The 20418-nt window shown below is 33.0% G+C and overlaps 1 long non-coding RNA gene across 1 annotated transcript in view; it reads right to left on the reverse strand.

Annotated features, from left to right (window-relative positions):
* The window catches only part of LOC105728796 (uncharacterized), a 324891-nt gene that overhangs the window by 300320 nt on the left and 4153 nt on the right, over positions 1-20418 (reverse strand). Inside the window, exon 2 of the long non-coding RNA XR_010338570.1 lies at positions 3022-3242. This is a non-coding gene — a long non-coding RNA (uncharacterized LOC105728796). The remainder of the gene's footprint in view (positions 1-3021; positions 3243-20418) is intronic.

Genomic DNA, 20418 nt, shown 5'->3' on the forward strand with positions numbered 1-20418 from the left:
ATGCTTTGAAAGTAGGAATATGCTTTACTCATATCAATACCCTCAAAACCTGATAGTGTCTGGCACATAATCACTCAACACACATATTAATTTGTGTATTAAACAAACATGTAGTTTCCCATCACAAAGACTCATATCCCAGATAGCTAATACTTAATAAGATAAATAGCCAATAAGAAAAACTACAAAAAGTCTAGCATATCATTGATACTGAGGTGGTATAAGCCCTATGAGAGGAGAACAAACAGTATAAGACTCAGTGGAGGGAAGTAATAATGGTGGGAACAGTGATGTTGAGATACAGTAGAGACACATAGTTAATGTCCTGAGAAACCATGCTCTAGAGTTTGAATTTTATTCACTTTTTTTACTATCTGAAGGAATTTGAGTAAAAGTGATATGACTCGACATATTTTTAGGAAGACTTCTCTGACTGCTGAGTGGATAATTCACTATAAAAGATAAAAGTAAGTTTATGTGGCAATGTTCATTGACTTACATACATGGTCAAAACTAGTGTGTGTGACCAATAAAAACTTTCTTAGAAGTTTAATGTACACTGTACCACTTTTAAGAAATACCTAGCAAATGTAAGTGAATATCTGTAGTTTAGATTTCCTTAGATTCATACAATGAAAAAATATTTTTTCTGACATTAAAAAGTATACATCAGCAATTATGACTATTAACAAAAATGGATAAAACAAAAGATACTGATCAAGATATATGTTGGTATCAATGTGGTAAGAAATATTTATGAAATAATCAATTACATTCAGTAAATATATTGAGATATTAATAATATTAATATAAAATGATCATTTAATAGCCTGGTGATTAAATTTTGCCTTATGATTATTTTAAATTTAAATCAATATTTAACTTTTCTATCACTGCTTACTAAAACAAAATGATAACTTTGGGGTATCTGTGGTGTAAGTTTTACAATGTTTATAAAAACATGGAAATGTTTAAATATGACATTTGTATTTCAGAAAGTTATTTCATACTGAATGTGAATATAAATGAGATGAATAAATTTACAATACCGACTTACATCTAGGAAATGAGCATAACGTTTTTCTTTCCTTCAGGCAAAAAGTTGATATGCCTCATGGCAGTGTTCCCTAGGCTTGCAAATGTTCTTGCGCATAGCCAGAAGTCATTTTTCTACTGTAACTTTGCAGAGCTTAATTAAACTATAGGTACACAAATATAGGCATGAATTTCATTTTCTGTCTTTTCTTGACATCTGGTATATGTATATATAGATATATCACAATGGAATGAAAATACGTTGTTATATATTATTTTTATTATGCTTTACATTGCATGCAGGCAACCTTAAATACTACATAGTCACCAGAAAATGTGAGAATTGAATTTGTTTTTTTAATGATGAGTTTCTGAGAATACTTTGGTACAATCGAATCTTCCTTAGATAATGTCCACAAGTAATTTCTAAAAATATAGACTATCTTAAATATTTAAAATGTTTAGAGCAACTAAAACATTCTACAAACTTTGTTTTAGAGAGTATAGTTATATTGTGTAATAGATAGGCTATGCATTTTGAAGTCAGACAGTTGTCTTTGTAACTGTGCTTCTTCACTTAATAGTTGTGTGGAGTTCAGCAAGTAATTTAACCTCTCATTCTCAGCACCCTTGTTTGTGGAAAACCAAAACAGAAAAAAGAGAGATTGAGAGGAAGGGAGGAAGGGAGGAAGAAAGGAAGGGAGGGAGGAAGAAGGAAGGGAGGGAGGAAGGGAGGAAGGAAGGGGGAGGGGAGAAATGAAGGAAGGAAGAAGGAAGGAAGAAGGAAGGAAGGAAGGGAGGGAGGGAAGGAGGAAGGGAGGAAGGAAGGAAAAATATTTTTGCCAAAGCAGTGCCCAGGGTAAATTGATGTTAGTTGTAGCCTGCTGAGGGGAATGAAACCATATGGTCATGTTGGGATATTCCTATGGAAGAATATGTTTTTGTTTTTCTCTTCCTGAAGTTGATCTTATGCGAGCTCAATTGGAGATAACTATCAAATTGTGTACTGTGACTTTTTTTTTTTTTTAGACCGAGTCGTGCTCTGTCACCCAGGCTGGAGTGGAGTGCAGTGGTGTGATCTGGGCTCTCTGCAACCTCCGCCTCCTGGGTCAAGTGATTCTCCTGCCTCAGCCTCCCTGAGTAGCTGGGATTACAGGCATGTGCCACCACATCGAGCTAACTCTTTGTATTTTTAGTAGAGATGGGGTTTCACCATGTTGGCCAGGCTGGTCTCAAACTCCTGACCTCAGGTGATCTGCTCACCTTGGTCTCCTAAAGTGCTGGGATTACAGGCATAAGCTACCATGCCCACCCTACTATGACTTCTAACAGGAGTTTTTTACCTGTAAGATACTTGAATCATCTGACATGAAATTCAAAGATTCAGCTATTTTCTACCAATGAAAAAAAATAGCTCTAATAATGTAACATTTAATATAATATATGTTTACGGGTAATGTGGAAAAGCATTATTTATCACATTCCTGTGTTTATATGATGCAAACGTAAAGAAGTCTTATATACACTGGTTTATGAAATCAAAAGGATTTTGCCCTCAAAGTATCACATCATATCATAAAATATCTGAGGTATAATTTCCTGATAAATGCTAAAAATTACAGAAAAATATCTGCCACTTGCTTTTATATATTCTACTGCTAACCATGATTGTGTTACCTAACTCTTATAAACTTTGCACACGTAAGAAGATGCACTTATATAATACAACCCCAGTGAGGAATTCACTTTATGTCAGTTTTAATTGTTTAGATTCTGAAATAAATTAACCTGAGTTACCTAGTTTTACCATCAACATGAAAGCTCTTTCTATAAGCTATAGGCCAGAGATTGGGTTTCTGTAAAGGAAAAAAAAAAACTGTATAAGTGAGCATTAGTCCATTTTCATGCTGCTGTTAAAAGCATACTCGAGACTGGGCAATTTACAAAAAAAAAAAAAAAAAAAAAGAAGTTTAATGGAGAACTCACAGTTCCATGTTGCTGGAGAAGCTTCACAATCATGACAGAAGGCAAGGAGGAGCAAATTACATCTTACGTGGATGGCAGCAGGCAAAGAGAGAGCTTGTGCAGGATATCTCTCATTTTTAAAACCATCAGATCTCTTGAGACTCATTCACTATCACAGGAACAGTGCAGGAAAGATCTGCCTCCATAATTCAATCACCTCCACCGGGCTCCTCCCACAACACCTGGGAATTGTGGAGTTACAATTCAAGATGAGATTTGTGTGGAGATACAGCCAAACCATATCATTCTGCCCTGGCCCCTCCCAAATTTCATGTCCTCACATTTTAAAATCAGTTATGCCTTCCCAACAGTCCCCTGAAGTCTTAACTCATTTCAGCATTAACTCAAAATTCTACAGTTCATCTCATCTGAGACAAGGCAAGTTTCATCTGCCTATAAGCCTGTAAAATCAAAAGCAAATTAGTTACTTTGTAGATACAATGGGAGTACAGGAATTAGGTAAATACAGCTGTTCCAAATGGGAGAAATTGGCCAGAACAAAGGGGCCAGAGGCCCCACCAAAGTCCAAAATCTATCAGAGGAGTCAAATCTTAAAACTCAAAAGTGATCTCCTTCGAGTTCATGTCTCTCATCGGGTCACACTGTTGCAACAGGTGGGCTTCCATGACCTTGGGCAGCTCCATCCCTGTGACTTTGCAGGATATAGACCCCCTCCTAGCTGCTCTCATGGGCTACTGTTGAGAGTCTGTGGCTTTTCTAGGCACACAGTACAAGTGTTGGTGGATTCTACCATTCTAGGTCTGGAGGATGGTGGTCCTCTTCTCACAACTCCAGCATGTGATGCCTCAGTAGGGACACTGTATGGGAGATCCAACCACATATTTCCCTTCTGCACTGTCCTAGCAGAGGTTTTCCATGAGGACCCCATCCCCAAGGCAAACTTCTGTCTGGGCATACAGGCATTTTAACACACCCTCTGAAATCTAGGTAGAGGTTCTAAATCTCAATTCTTTCTTTCTTTCCTTTTTTTTTTTTGATACGGAGTCACACTCTGTTGCCAGGCTGTAGTGCAGTGGCACAATCTTGGCTCACGGAAACCTCCACCTCCCAGGTTCAAGTAATTTTTCTGACTCAGTCTCCTGAGTGGCTGGGACTACAGAGCCTCACCATCATGTCCTGCTAATTTATATATTTTTAGTAGAGCTGGTGTTTCACTGTGTTGGACAGGATGGCCTTGATCTCTGGACCTTGTGATCCACCCGCCTTGGCCTCCCAAAGTGCTTGGATTACAGGTGTGAGCCACCGCACCCAGCCTCAATTCTTGATCTCTCTGAACCCACAGGCTGAACACCACATGAAAGCTGCCAAGGCTTAGGGCTTCCCCTCTCTGAAGCAACAGCTCAAGCTGTTACCTTGGCTCCTTTCAGTCCAGCTGGAGCAGCTGAGACATGGGGCACCAAGTCCCTATACTGCACACAGCAGAGGGACCCTGAGCCCAGCCCATGAAACCATTTTGTCCTCCTGAACCACCAGGTCTTTGATGGGAGGGGCTGCCACAAAGGTCTCTGACACCCTGAAGACATTATTCTCATTTCCTCATTGTCTTTGTGGTTAACTTTCAGATCCTTGTTACTTATGCAAATTTCTGGAGCTGGCTTGGGTTTCTCCTCAGAAAATGGGATGTTCTTTTCTATCACATTGTCAGGCTGTAAACTTTCTAACATTTTATATGCTGTTTCCCTTTTAAAACTGAATGCTTTTAACAGCACAGAGTTACTGCTTTAATGCTTTGCTGCTTAAAAATTTCTTCCTCCAGATACCCTAAATTTTCTCTCTCAAGTTCAAAGTTTCACATATTTCTAGGGCAGAGGCAAAATGCTGCCAATCTCTTTGCTAAAACATAATGTGACTCACCTTTAGTCCAGTTTCCAATAAGTTCCTCATGTCCGTCTGAGACCACCTCAGCCTGGACTTTATTGTTCATATCACTATCAGCATTTTTGTCAAAGAGATTCAACAAGTCTCTAGGAAGTTCCAAACTTTCGCACATTATCCCATTTTAATGAGCCCTCCAAACTGTTCCAACCTCTGCCTGTTACCCAGTTTCAAAGTTGCATCCACATTTTTGTTTATCTTTTCAGCAATACCCCACTCCTGGTTATTACTGGGTATCTGCTGTATTAGTTCATTTTCATGCTACTAATAAAGACATATCCAAGACTGAGTAATTTCCAAAAGAAAGTGGTTTAATGGAGAACTCACAGTTCATGTCGCTGGCTAAGTCTCACAGTCGTTGTGGAAGGCAAGGAGGTGCAAGTCACATCTTATGTAAATGGCAGCAGGCAAAGAGAGAGCTTGTGCAAGGAAACTCCCATTTTTAAAACCATCAGATCTAATGAGACTCATTCACTATCATGAGAACAGTGCAGGAAAGACCTGCCCCATAATTTAATCATCTCACACTGGATTCCTCCCACATGTGGGAATTGTGAGAGTTACAATTCAAGATGAGATTTGGGTGGAGACACAGCCAAAACACATAGAGATACATTCAACTACTGATACTACAGAGGATACTTTAGGGAAAATGCTTCTACAGTTGTTTGACACCATGATGACACACAGACAACGGAAAGACCCAGAATGTCTAAAAATATTTTAGTTAGAAACCTATAACTTTAAGAGGTATTTCATGGGATTGAGTGAAACCTGAAATGGAGATTTATTTGTGTTTATTTATCTGAGACTACTGTTTAAGAGGTTTTACATGGGATTGAGTGAAACTTGAAATGGAAATTGATTTTTGTTTATTTATTTATATGAGACTACTGTTGTCATTATTTTCAATGGTCTATTTTTGGTTATTAAAAAACCACCATTCTTTTTTCCATAATTGACATTATCTTTCAACATTCGTTTTTCAGGGTATACTTACGCAATCTAGAATTAACACTATCTTGAAAACTCAGGAGTAAAAGGACAATAACTTCACCTACTGGCTTTTGAAAATTTCTTTTTGATTGGTTTATTGTTGTAACAGGTACGTCAGAATCCATTAAAAAAATAAAGCCCAGGTTTCAGGTGATCTACATTTAAAAAGTGAGGAACTAAATTTCTCAAAATACTTTTCACATTGTTGCAGCAGCCCATGAGAATCAATAAAATAGATTTCCCTGGGTGGAATATAGGAAAGGAAATTATTAAGTAATAAGCTTAAAGTGAAAAATTACTAACACAAGCAAATGTCTCTCAAGAGAATAGAAATATGATGCTTGTAATAATTGGAATTCAGAGGAGTGTTTTACAATAGACCAAGCTTAGAAAAATCATAACTATTTTTATAAAAAGACACTGTGACAAATTTTACTCTTTTAAACCACATCACCTTTGAAAAATATTAAACATATTTCTAGGTAATTGCTCTGGCTGGGTCTAAAATAAGTGTGTAAAATTATAGGTTTATAACAAAAATAAATGCTACAAATATTATTTGAGGTACCTTTATGATTTATTTTATGCTGCATGGAAATAAAGTTATGTTTATAATTTTTACAAGAGTCAATCCTTTGTCCCTCATGTAACTAAATTAACCAAGTTTGGGAGAAAAGTTATTTCTAGATTTAACTTTTATTTCTAGATTTATTTTATTTCATTATATATGAGAAAAGCCACTACTACAGAACAAAATTTACCCTTCATATGTGGATATATATATATACCTAAGATGTTCTCCCAGGATACTGGTCTCTTGGTCTCATATCTGCTCTATGGTTTAGTTAGATTTCAGTTCCTATGATGATAACTCACATTAACAAATGTGAAAAATCTCTGAGGAAGAAGCACTGTATTCTTAATTTCTGTCCTCTAAACATAATGGTTGATAAGGAAGTAAAATATTATTATATAATATCTGGGAAAATAGATGTAATAAAAACACAGTGCTGCATTCTTTTTTTTAAGGAATTTTCTTGGCAGAAGTTAATTCTCTTGTCTTTACTCATATGCATCACTTAGAACCAAACTAGGAGGTTTATGTATGCTAAATATCATTGCACTGACACACACAAACACACACACACAATATGTGTGTATGCAGAAGGGGAAAGAAAACAATAAAGTTAGGCATACAAAACATAAAATTCTTGGTGTGAAGACTACCTAAAATATATACTGTGGAAGATGAGTCACAAGGAGATTTTGTTTAGAAATTCTTCCTTAGTGTAGTAAATCTATTTAATGGAATCATATCAATGTGTGTACTGTTAATCATAACAGCATGCTTATTTTATAAATTAGACTGGCTGATTGTCAACATATATATGAAACTTAAAAGACAATCAAATAAGCAGCAAATTCAATTAGTAATTTTCTCCCACACAAAAAAACAATTAAGCAGATCTTTTCTCACTGGGATTAGAGAAAGAAAATTGTCTCAAACCTCACTGGTATAGAACATTTTTGCATGATGTAATTCAGCCCTTTGTGGATATAACTGGTATTACAAATTAAGTACTTGAGTGATACTCTGATAGACTTTAATGAGATTAGAAACGCCTTCTGGGAAGTTAGGGTTGTGTACTCCACTGACTGACTGGTTTAATGATCCTTAGGCAGATAGTACCACATTGTATTATTTCCTTTTATACTACCTCCTTTCCATACTGCTTATTCTTCAAGGTTTTTTAAATTCTCTCCTACAGCAAGCTTCCAATATAATTCTGATACATGGTTAAAATATTCTTTCTGATAAATTTATTCACTATCACATTCATCTCAATAAATAAGATAGCTTATATTCATCAATAAAAACAATGCTATGCATTAGGGATTTCAAAATAAAGAGCCACCACAGATGTTTTAGCTAAAATCTGTGCAGCTTATTCTATATGAAAAACCCTATTTTAACCTTTTATGTATTTTATTAACTCATTTATCCTCAAAACAAACTTGTACATAAAAATGTTACTATTCTCACTTAAAAAATGAAAATCTAAAGTTCAATGAGATTAGGAAATGTGCACAAGTCCTTACAATAATGAGAAACACCAGATATTTGTTAAAATTTTAATTCATTGCAAGCAAGAAAAAAATACATTTCCAGTGGGAATAATCAGAGCCGTCATGCTTTACAAGTCCAAAAATGACAATGGATCCAATAATTGAAGATAAATTATATGAATTTATGTTTGGCATAATCTTTGAGAAAGAAGTTTCAATGAGATAAAATATGTATAAGCACTTTAGATAAAAAATATATTTCCAATGGGTTAATGCAGAGAAATATATTAATGGCTTCAGAATATTACACATAAGTTAAAATGTTTCATGAATCTGGTATTACTAAACTGTGAACTGTGCTTCAGTATTATAAAATTAATGATTTATATATGACATATAAAGATATACATAAAGTTGGGTTTCCATATAAGCTCCTTTATTAATATTTTACCCTTTTGTCTAAAAATAGCATGAACTATTGGATAGTTAGAAACCATTGAAAAGCTTATATATATACACACATATATTTAAATATTGGTGGATCTTATGTTACATAAAACACAATAAGCATGATTGGTAAACATGTTCTATTTCTCTAGTAAACCTCTCTAAATGTATTTTAAAATTTAATTTTGATACATAATGATTGTGCATATTTACGGGGTACATGTGATATTATGATACATGCATATAATGTGTCATTATCAAATCAGTTTGTTTATGATATTAATCCCCTACAACATTATTATTATCTCTTGGTATTGGGAACATTTCAAATCTTCTATTTTAGCTATTATAAAGTATACAACATATTGTTGTTATAATCACCCTACTGTGCTGTTAAGTGCTAGAACTTATTCCTTATAACTCTATGTTTGTACCCATCAACTAACTTTTCTTCATTCCCAAACACCACCTTTCCCAACCTCAGGTAACTGTCATTCCACTCCCTACCTCCATGATATCAACTTGTTGTTTAGCTCATACATGAATAGACATGTGATATTTGTCTTTTTTTCCTGGCTTATTTCACGTAACATAATAACTCTTAGTTCCAGGCATCTTGATGCAAATGACAGAATTTTATTCCTTTTTTGTGGCTGAATAGTATTCAATTGTGCATACATTTTCTTTATCCATTGATCCCTTGATAAACACTTAGGTTGATTTCATATCTTGCTTTGATTGCCAGAGCTTGTGGGATATTGTTCAAGAAATTTTTGCCCAGACCAATGTCCTGGAGTGTTTCCTCAATGTTTTCTTATAGTGGTTTCATAGTTTGAAATCTTTGCTTTAAGTGTTTAATTCATTTTGATTTTTGTATTTGTGAGAGATAGGGGTCTAACTCCATTCTTCTGCATATGATTATCCAATTTTCCCAGTACTATTATTTAAAAGCCTGTCTTTTCTCCAAGTTATGTTCTTGGCAACTTTGTCAAAAATGAGTTTACTCTAGGTATATGGATTTGTCTCTGTGTTCTCTATTTTGTTCTATGTGTCTCTTTTTAAGCCAGTACCATGCTGTTTTGGTTGCTATACCTCTATAGTATAATTTGAATTCAGTAATGTGATTCCTCTAGGTCTTTTTTTTGTTTCCTTGGGATAGGATAGCTTTGGCTATTCTGGGTCTTTTTGGGATTTCATATGTTTTAGAATTGCTTTTTCTGTATCTGTGAAGAATGTCATTGGTATTTTGATAGGGATTGCATTGAATCTATAAATCATTTAGGGTAGTCTGGATATTTTCACAACACTACTGATTCTTCCTCTCCATGAAGATGAAATAACTTTGGTATTTTGGTGTCCTCTTCAATTTCTTTCATTAATGTTTTATAGTTCTCATTATAGTTCTCATTATACTTCATTGGTTAAGTTAATTTGTAAGTGTTTAATTTTATTCGTGGCTATTGTAAATGGGATCACTTTTAATTTCTTTTTCAGATTGTTTATATTAGCATATAGAAATGCTAATAATTTTTGTATGTTGATTTTGTTTCCTGCAACGCTATTAAATTTGTTTACCAGTTCTAATAGTTTTTCAAAGGAGTCTTTAGGTTTTTTCAAATATAATATAGTGTCATCTGCAAACAAGAATAATTTGACTTCTCTTTTTCCATTCTGGATACCCTTTGTTTTTTTTCTAATTGCTCTAGATAGGACTCCCAGCATTATGTTGAATAATAGACATAAAAGTGAGCATTCTTGTGGTGTTCCACATTTTAGAGGAAAGGCTTTCAGTTTTTCTATCCTGTATGGTACCAGCTGTGGGTCTGTAGCACATGGATTGTGTTATATTGAGGTGTATCCATTCTCTCTCTAGTTTTTGAGTGTTTTATCATGAATGAATGTTGAATTTTATCAAATGCTTTTCCAGCATCAATTGAAATGATATTATGGTTTTTGGTTTTCATTCTGTTGACATGATGTATCAGATAGATTGATTTACATATGTTAAAACACCTTTGCACCCCTTGGTCATGATGAGTGAACTTTATAATGTATTGTTGAATTTGGTTTGTAGAATTTTGTTCAGGATTTTTACATCAATATTTTCAGAAATATTGGCCTGTAGGTTTTTTTTTTTTTAATGTGTCTGTCTGGTTTTGGTATCAGAGTAATACTGGCCTCATAGAATGAGTTTGAAAGTATTCCTATTCCCTCTTTTATTTTTCAGAACAGTTTGAGTAGGATTCATATTAGTTCTTCTTTCAATGTCTGATAAATTTCTTTCATGGGAGACTTCTTATTAAAGCTTCAGTCTTGTTACTTGTTATTGATGTGTTCTGATTTGGGATATTTTCACAGTCAATTTTGGTTGGTTGTATGTGTCTAGAAATATATTCATTTCCTCTAGGTTTTCCAATTTACTGGCATATAGTTGCTCATGGTATTCACTAATGATCCTTTGAATTTCTGTGCTATCAATTGTAATGTCTCCTTTTTCATCTCTGATTTCAGTTATTTGGAGCTTCTCTATCAATTTTCTTTAACTTTTCTGAGTAACAAAAACTTTTTGTTTTATTAATTTTTGTATTATTTTATTTCAATTTCATTTATATCTGCCCTGATCTTTATTATTTATTTTCTTCTACTAATTTTGGGTTTAGTTTGCTGTTGCTTTTCTTGTTATTTAAGATACATGTTTAGGGTGTTTATTTGAAGTACTTCCTTTTTTAAATATAGACACTTATACCTATAAAATTCCTTCTTAGAACTCCCTTAGTTGCCCCTGTTTATGTCTCAGTAGGTTATGTGATCCCAGTCCACTGTCTCTGGGCCCAGTTCAGCATTGAGACTCACCTATTAACTGCAGTCCTTGTGGCCTAGACTGCCTTTCAAGTTTATTTAGAGCCCCATAGCACTTAAGCCTGCATTGGTGCAGCTTGTGGGGAACTCAGATTTGGACTTCTGGGATTGGTTTAAGTGTTTCCTCTGTGGGGAGGCAACCGTTGAGTTTGGTCTGGTTTTGTTTTCTGTTATTACACGGAAGCACTCAGTTCAGTGCCTAAAATTCTGACATCTTCCTCTCTGCAATCCAGAGAAATGCTCTCAACTCCACACTGCTGCTATGGGATAGGGCGGAGGGATGGCATTGGCAATTCAAGACTGTTGTCTACCTTGTCAGTACCTCTTTCAGTGACATGAAGTTAAAGCCAGGTATTGTGAGTGCTCACCTGATATTTGGTTCTTATGAAAGTGCTTTTTTTGAATAGATAGTTGTCAAATTGTTGTCCTTGCAGGGGAGATAATTAGTGGAGATTTCTCTTCTGCCATCTTGCTCCCCCTCCTCCTTTTTCTTTTTAAAAATTTTGAAATAATTTATAGTTTTAGGTTTTACTTTTAAGTTTGTGGTGAATTTTTAGTTAATTTTGTTTATGGTGCAGTCTATAAAATTTCATTTTGTTTCAAATGTATATACAATAGATCTAGCAGTATTTTTTTAAAGACTACCTTTTCTCCTTTCAATTGCCTTTGCAACTTTGTTGAAAAATCAACTGAATTTGTCAGTTTTCAGAGTTTGTCAGTTGTCTCCTTACTCTGTTTATTGTTTTCTTTGCTGTGCAAAATCTACTTAGTTTGATATAATTCCATTCTCTATATTCACTTTTGTTGCCTGTCCTTTTGAAGTGTTATCTAAAAAATTCCTTGCCTACACTAATGTCCTGAAGTGTTTGCTATTAGCTTATAGAAACCTACTAATTTTTAATTATTTATCTATTTTTATTATTCTTTAGTTCTGGGATACATGTGCAAAATGTGCAGGCTTGTTACATAGGTATACATGTGCCATGGTGGTTTGCTGCACATATCAACCCCTCATCTATATTAGGTATTTCTCCTAATGCTATTCCTCCCCTAGTCTCCCACCTCCCAACAGGCCCTGGTGTGTGATGTTCCTCTCCATGTGCCCATATGTTCTCATCATTCAACTCCCACTGATGAGTGAGAAAGTATTGGAAACCTACTAATTTTTATATGTTGATTTTGTCTCCTGTAACTATATTAAACTCATTTATTAGTTCTAATAGTTTTTTTTGGCAGAATATTTGTGGTTTTCTACATATAATATCATGTTGTCTGAAAATCAACAATTTGACTTTCTATTTGTTGAATCTGAATGTCTCCTATTTATTTTTCTTGCCTAACTGCTCTCTAGGATGTTCAGTACTATGTGGAATAGTAGCGGACATGGGCCTTCTTGTCTGATTCCAGATTTTAGAATAAAAGCTTTCCACTTTTCCTCATTAAGTATCATCTTAGCAGTATATTTGTCATATATGGTCTTTATTTTTTGCAGTATGCACTTTCTGTGCCTAATATATTGAGACCTTTTATCATAAAAGGATGCTGAGTTTTGTGTAATGCTTTTTCTGCATCTATTGAAAAGATCAGTGGTATATTTCCTTCATTCTAGATTTTTAATTTGAGAACTTTTTTCCATTTTAATGTAACTATTTTGTGCTATATATTTGATTCTTACTAGTGATTTAAAGAATGTTATGTATTTTTATAAGCTGTGTTTTTGTTTTCATTTAGTGCTATGCATTTTTAAAAATTATCTTGAAAATTTTCTCTTTTACCTATGGAGTATCTGAAATATGTTGTTTAATTTTCATAACTAAAAATGTTGTATTTTTGTTATTTTTCCATTTTTAGTCTATTATGATCAAAGATCACATGGTATTATTTTAATTATTCTGATATCTGTGATGCATGTTTTATAATTTATGGTAAATATTACATTGGCAAAAAATTATGTATTCTTCTGTTGTTACATGTAGTGTTGTATAAATGTCAATTAGATCTTGTTGATTGATTGCATTGCTCAGATTTTCTATATTCTTTCAGGTTCTGAGAGGAGAGTATTAAAAACTACAATAATAATTGTGAATTTGTCTATTTCTACTGTCATAACTATAGCTTTGATTCATGTATTTTGAGGTGTTGTTCTTTGGTATGTACATATTTAGAATTGTTATGTGCTCTTGAGTTATTTATCCTTTCATCATTATGGAATGTACCTCTTTATCTTCAAAAATTGTATTTGCTCAAAAGTCTATTTTGTCAGATACTAATATAGCCACTTCATTGTTACTATTATTACTATTTTATTATTTGTTTTCTCAGGTTCTGATTCCTCTGTATCTCTTTTCTTTAGTTCTTGTGGGTTATTTGAACATTTTTTAGAATTCTATTTTGGTTTATGTACAGGAATTTTTAGTATATCTTCTACACTTTTTGTTGTGATTGCTTTGGGTACCACAGCACGCATAATTCTACTTCTATTTTTTATTTCATCCCTTTGAATGAAATAAGAAAATTTCAATTCAATTTAGGTCTCTTTATCTTTTTAATTTTTTAAAAAAATTATACTTCAAGTTCTGGGGTACATGTGCAGAATGTGCAACTTTGTTACATAGGTATAAACGTGCCATGATGATTTGCTGCATCCATCACCCTGTCATCGACATTAGGTGTTTCTCCTAATGCCATCCCTCCCCATCTCCCCACTCCCAACAGACCATGGTGTGTGATGTTCCCCTCCCTGTGTTCATGTGTTTTCTTTGTTCAACACCCACTTATGATTGAGAACATGTGGTGTTTGATTTTCTGTTCTTGTATCAGTTTGCTGAGAATGATGGTTTCCAGCTTCATTCATGTCCCTGCAAAAGACATGAACTCATCCTTTTTTATGGTTGTATAGTATTCCATGGCATAGAATTTTCTTTATCCAATCTATCATTGATGGGCATTTGGGTTGGTTTCCAAATGCCCATCAATGATAGATTGGATAAAGAAAATGGGGCATATATATACCACGGAATATGGTTCACTGTTCACAATAGCAACCCAACCAAAATGCCATCGATGGGCATTTGGATTGGGTTGCTATTGTGAACAATGCCACAATAAATATACATGTGCATGTTTCTTTATAATAGGATGATTTATAATCCTTTGGGTATGTATACCCAGTAATGGGATTGCTGGGTCAATAGTATTCTCTTGAGAATCAGATGGTATTATAATTTTTGTTTCAGTCATCAAATATGTTTCATAAATTCAGAAGGAAAATGATAATCTATTGCATGTATCCATAATTCTGTTCTTTCTGTTGTTCCTTCTTCCTATCTGAACTTTAAGATTTCTTCTTTTAAAATGAGTAACTTCCAATTCCTTCGTTTGAAATGAGTAACTTCTCTTAAAGACTAGCAGGTCTTTAAGAGAAGATCTGCTAGTAAAAAAGTATTTCAATCATACTTTATCTGGTAGTATTTTTATTTCACATTTATTACTGAGGGAACATTTTGCAGAATGTAAAATTTATGGCTGGCAATTAATTTCTTTCATCACTTGAAAAATATTGTGCCATCTCATTTGGCCTCCATGGTTTCACATGATAAATCTGTTGTCATTCGAAATGGTGTTCCCATATAGATGATATGTTGTTTCTCTCTGAATATTTTCAAGATTATTCCATTGTCATTACTTTGTTCAAAGTTTAATCATTATCTATATTCAGATGGATTTCTTTGTGTATATCCTAGTAAGGGCTTTCTTAGTTTCTTGAATCCACAAGTTTATGTCTTTTGTCAAATTTGGAACATTTTCAGACATTATTTATGAAACTTTTTTTTTTGTTTGTTATTGACCTACAGGCTTCTGAAGATCTATTTTGAAGTTTATTTTCTTTTTGTTTTTCAGATTAGGTGAATTGTATTGTTCTGGTTTCTAGTTCACTCATTCTACCCTCTGTCATCTCCATCTTACCATTAGAAACATCCAGCCATTTAAAAAATATCTGTTATTAAATATTTCAGTTCTATATTTTCTATTCTGTTCCTTTTATAAACTTCATTAATTTGCTAAAATTTTAAGTTTTTATTTGTTTCAAGAGGATTTTCAATTGATTTTTGAGGCCTTGTGATGATGCTTACTTGAAATCCTTGTCAGATAACTTGAAAATCTGATTCAGTTTGGTATTTACATCAGTTGCTTGTCTTTTCTCATTCAAATAGCCATTTTCTTGGTCCTTTTAATGACAGGCATTTTAAAATTGTATACTGGACATTTAATCTACTATGTTAGATGAACCAAAATCCCCTTAAAATAATTTATTTTAGTAGGCAGTCACCTTTTTTAAGTTTAGCATATGCATCTTGGTCTACTTTTGTAGGCTGAGATTCAATAATAGTTTAACTTTCAGATCCATTGTATTTTTGGGGTGTCTGGGTAGTTTGCCTAGTGCTTTTGGGTATCCCAATGATCCCTGTTGCTCCTGTCTGAGAGAGTAGAGGCAGTTTCTCCAGGCCAGACCACTGGCTGTCTTTCATAGGGTGTGGTGAGACCACTGCTGGTATCACTAGGTAAAGAGGAGAATATTGAGCCCACTAGATTAAAGAGGATTTTTGCACCAACATGGTTGCTATAGGTGAGTCACTCTTGCATGATTCACATCCCCATCACACTAAAAATGAGAGTCTCACACCTAATGGAAAAGGAAAGTATCTCCACTGACCATTTATTTCTGGTGTGGCTCTCCATTGCTGGTAGTGTTGGGTTCACCTGATGTCAGTGCTACTTCTGTTTTATTTAGAGCAGGTAGAGTTGAGGCACAAGACCACCTGATACAGTGCTGTTACTCTAGTCCTGTGATCTCAAGCATTTTTCACCATTTAGAACTGTTTTTGTTGTATCTTGTTACCATTTCCAATGTTTTACAGTTGTGTTAAGCAGTGAAAAACAAGTCTGCACCATTTTGTAAAGACCAAGCATCTCTTTATATTTTAATTAAAATAAATTCACACATTTGAATTAATTGTGTGAATTTATTTTAGTATATATATTTATTAATTCTTGATTGGTACTTTTTTCTTATAAAAATAGCAATGATTTATTCTTTATACAACCTCAAATCTATATTAACCTTTGAAAGGTTTTTTGTGTCATTGTGTCTTTGCATCCAGACTTTCACATTTTTATGCACTAAAATCTATTATTTTACAGATACTGAATTCCCATTGTGTAGAATAGAATTCAAAAGCTCTCATTTATTTATTCACCTATATATATTTTTCATTTTGGTTTTACAATTGTGTTAACATTTAAGTTTTTAACTATAACTTATTTTGTTATATTTGATGAAATAAATAAAAATTATACTTTTCTTACAGGATAACCAATTTTTAAAAAATATTCATTTCCTGACCCATGTTTGCTGGTGTTATGAGTTCGTGAATTAACAATTATAAACATATATTATACACACTACATTTATGAAAATTATTTTCTACCCAACAAAGAAATAGTGATCTCATGTACTTTCTAAGGTTTTTGAGCCCCACTCATCCTGATTCAGTGTTGCTACATTTTATTTACATCTGGAAGTAGAATAGTTCAAGCCTTACAAGGAGCTCTTACATATGCGTCACTGAGCCAAATGCATTAATAGTACAAGTATAGTGAATGTCTGGGGAAGCAAGATACAGATAAAAATTAAAAGAAGATGTATGATAAAATATACATAAATAATATGTTACTAACTCTGATTATATCAACTTAAAAAGCTTCAACAGTATTTTATTGAAGAAGTACATGCTTAATTTCAAAAGTTAAAATGGTTATATTTTCCCTAATTAATATAGTTTGTGATGAAATATAGTAAAAAAAAGTTTGATTTCTCTTATTTAAATAATATCACTGAACAGCCTATATAATTGTACATTTGCTTGCAATATTTAAAATTGTGTTTATTTTTCAATAATAACTAAAGCCATCTAAAATTAGAGCAAAAATTAGGATAGACAACTGTTTATATTAAAATATAGGTAGATGGTCAATAAATGCTTTATTCAATTCTAAGCCATCTATGTACAGTATTTTAGTATTTTTAAACAATACAGAGATAAACCTGATATTATTGATTCACTCTAGTTCTTAAGCCATCATTCTATGAATTTTAAAATTAATGTTTTAATTATTATCATTACATTTATTTTCTTCTTTTCAAAATGACTTTAATTTTTATATTGGCAAAAATCTTTACAAAATAAGGTAATAGCTTTTCAGAAAGTTAATTCCCAGCACTTAGGACACTCATGTAATGAAGTGACAAATTAAATGTAATAGAACATAACAAAATGACTAATAATTAGTAAAAAAATAGAACTTAATTGAGGGGGCCATTCAATTTGGAGTTGATTTTTTAAAGTTTTTTTCTACTAATTTCCATAGTTTATTTGAACAGTTACTATCATTTTTCTTGTATCCCCTTGGGTAGTGGTTATTTCCCAAGCTAGACTAAAATTATCATGAGACTACTTCCACAAAAAAGGGCACCCAGACAAACACTAAGAATTCAATAAAAGTAAGTTTTTAGTTTTTCTTTTCTTTTTTTCAGAGTAACTTTTAAATAAAAATAAAGATCCCTGATAAGACATAGGACTAATGTCACAGGTTAGATTATCTAGCTCCATACACACTTCAGGGATGTCAGGGACAATCAAATGAATGGTTCTTTCTTTAATCATTTTCATTAGTACATAATAGCACCTACAGTTTAGTTTAGATGGGCAGTTTTTAAATAACACCTAATTTCAGTCCTGAATTTGTACATATAATCTTAAAGTCTCTCAAAGCAAGATTATTTCCAGTTGTTCTGTACTCTGTTGCATTATCGACAATGTCAAGTTCTTGTCTGAGACAAAACACCCATCTTATGTGGTGGCAATTTTGCACTGTACTTCTGTGAATAGGATAGTTACAACCTCTGAATATGTAGGATGGTTGAGCATATAATGCGTTTCATCTTTCCATAGATTTATTAGCAAAAGCGTATCTTGCTTGCAGAAGAGACTTGCAATTCAGACTTCTCTTGGATCTTTAATATTGGATTACGTTTATTTTAAGACATATTAAAGTCTCTTAGGAAAGCATGTCATTGGTCATTAACTATTTGTTATATTGAATTCCTTAAATTGTTTCCATGTTTGTAATGTGATACATATACTTCCACTTAAACACATTATTCTTGAAGTTCTAGTTCAACTTTCAATAACATACAGTGTAATTTCTTGAGGAAAATTTTTGTTAAAGACTCTCCAATTAAAATTTTATAGATTTCATCTAAAATGTTTGCATTATAAATATACCTCGTTTTAATGGCAGTATAAAATAACATCTCTATAAACTATCTTATTTCTGAATGCTGCCAGTACTATATAACTGAATGCTTTCCCATTTTTGCTTTGTCTGCCAGTATGGTCCCAATGTGTTGCTTAATTAAAGCAATTAATATGTTCTAGGTGATAGAGAAAAAAATTTCCCATTGAGTATGTGTGGGAGATAAATCATGAATAAACCAAAATAATTCACACATGAAAAGAAGGCTATAAAATTCAGTAGATGGATGGTATGAGCAACAACATAATGCATTCTGTTTACATGATTTATGTCATTTGAAGGAAAATTAGTATTTTGCAAAGGTAATGATCATGAAAAGGTTATATATTTTGTTTTTCTCTCCTGCTTTTGAGACAATGATGAAGTGTTGCTCTTTTTTTTAACCTAAAACACCAGATTTTAAAGTGTATTTATATTAGTCTACTATGAACTGTCCTGAGGGAAATGGTTAATGGAAAGACCTACTCTTTTTATTACTCTCAAACACAAATAATGGTTGATTCATATTTTGTATATAAAGAATCTAAAACAATGTAAATTTAGTCTTAGTTATAAAGTCAAAACATCTTAAATAAAACAAAAGTTAATAGTCCATTTTGGAGAAGAAAAGACTATATGAAAATCATAGTGAATTTGCTATGATTCACCAAAGATGCTTATGGTAATATTATTTTAGTCTGATATTTTTCTTTTGATTTAAATCGTTTTTTCTTCATTTGAACTGCCTTTTATACAAAATAGGTTTAATAGTATCAGCAAAAAATATTTTTATAAATTATAGTGTTTCTTCAACAAAAAAATACATAGGAAATAGAAATTCATGTTTATTCAACTGCTTTTTCATTTTCAGGTATATCTTTATATAAAAGTCATTTGAATTAATTTTCCTGTAGTTTTCCAAATACAAGATGACATATGAGGTAAAAGCAATAGGAGGAGACATCAAATGAGAATAGAAACATGTGGTACATTCTACATAGCCTACATCCCTATGGTAGTAGGTAGATGGAAATACACATAGTACCATATCTACTAAGAACTGTGGATTATGTAATAAATATAGAAGTACTCAAATCTGAGTTCTGCCATTTACTGAATTTACTGCTTTGTCCATGTCATAGCACTTCTCTAAGCTTAGTTTCCTTACCTCTAAATTACATATAATTTTAGACTCAGGGGGAACATATGCATATTTGTTATATTGTATACTGATGGGGATTGGGCTTCTAGTCTACCTATTACCCAAGTGGTAAATATTGTACTCAATAGGTAAGTTTTCAACTCTGCCCCCTCTGCCACCCCTATCACATCCCCAGTGGATGTATATACTGTTTAGCTCCCACTTATATATTTGAAAACATGTAGTATTTGGTTTTATGTTTTTGGGTTAGTTCATTGAGGATAATGGCCTGCATCTATGTTGCTATGAAGGACATGATTTCATTATTATGGCTGTGTAATATTCCATGGTATATATGTACCACATTTTCTTTATCCAGTCAATCTTTCATAGACCTTCAGGTTAGTTTCATGACTTTACTATTGTGAATAGTGCTACAATGCACATATAAGTGCAGGTGTCATTTTAATACAATAATTTATTTTCCCTTGAGTAGATACACACTAGTGGGTTTGCTTGGTTGAATGGTAGTTTTATTTTAGTGTTACTATTTACCATAGATGTTGAACTAATTTACATTCCCATCAAAAGCGTGT

This window comes from Aotus nancymaae, unplaced genomic scaffold, assembly GCF_030222135.1.
Source record: "Aotus nancymaae isolate 86718 unplaced genomic scaffold, 86718_ANA_hifiasm-v0.15.2.pri h1tg000062l, whole genome shotgun sequence".
In the NCBI taxonomy this organism is placed as follows: domain Eukaryota; kingdom Metazoa; phylum Chordata; class Mammalia; order Primates; family Aotidae; genus Aotus; species Aotus nancymaae.